Source organism: Suricata suricatta, unplaced genomic scaffold (genome assembly GCF_006229205.1).
Source record: "Suricata suricatta isolate VVHF042 unplaced genomic scaffold, meerkat_22Aug2017_6uvM2_HiC HiC_scaffold_8532, whole genome shotgun sequence".
In the NCBI taxonomy this organism is placed as follows: domain Eukaryota; kingdom Metazoa; phylum Chordata; class Mammalia; order Carnivora; family Herpestidae; genus Suricata; species Suricata suricatta.
Genome location: NW_021915925.1, coordinates 1 through 777, shown reverse-complemented (window position 1 = coordinate 777; position 777 = coordinate 1). Strand labels below are relative to the sequence as shown.

The 777-nt window shown below is 46.1% G+C and overlaps 1 pseudogene; it reads right to left on the bottom strand.

The window, feature by feature from the left end:
- Positions 1-355: 355 nt before the first annotated feature.
- Positions 356-766, bottom strand: LOC115285334 (annotated as a pseudogene).
- Positions 767-777: the final 11 nt, after the last annotated feature.

Here is a 777-nt window from a genome sequence, read left to right as displayed (position 1 = left end):
TCTTGCCAATATCATCTCAGAACTCTTTTTACTTATTATTTATTTTAATTTTTTGGTGGTTCTCTGGTTTTATTTCTTAATTTTTTAAAATGTTTATTTATTTTTGAGACAGAGAGAGACAGAGACCGAGAGAGAGCATGAGGCAGGGAGGGGCAGAGAGAGAGGGAGACACAGAATCTGAAGCAGGCTCCAGGCTCTGAGCTGTCAGCACAGAGCCCAACACGGGGCTCAAATCCGTGAATCTGAATCTCCTGTCAGATCATGACCTGAGCTGAAGTCGGATGCTTGACCAACTGAGCCACCCAGGTTCTGTGGTTTTATTAACACAAATACAACACACACATAAGCTATCTGTCTATTCATTTCCTTCACCGTACAGCCTGGGATTGGAACTGGTGGGTCTGATGGCCAGTGAGGGTGCTCTTCCTACAGTGGCTTGGTGGTTCTTGGAGGAGACACTGGGAGCAATCTCTGAACACTAAGACTTGTTGCACATCAGCAGCTCTTTAAGCTCCTTGACGTCCTCGTGGACTAGGAAATTCCAAAAGCCACAGGGCAGCATGTGCTTTGTTTCCTTGTTGCTCCTGTAACCAATGTTGGGTATCAAGATCTGGCCCTTGAATCTTCTGGGCACCCTATTGTCAATGCTTCTGTGCTTCCACCAGTTGTGCTTAATTTTGATGTATCTTTCTGACTGGTGCAGGATGAACTTCTTGGTCCTCTTTTGAATGATGTTGGGCTTCACCAGAGGTCTGAGGGTGGCCATGACGCGAGCAG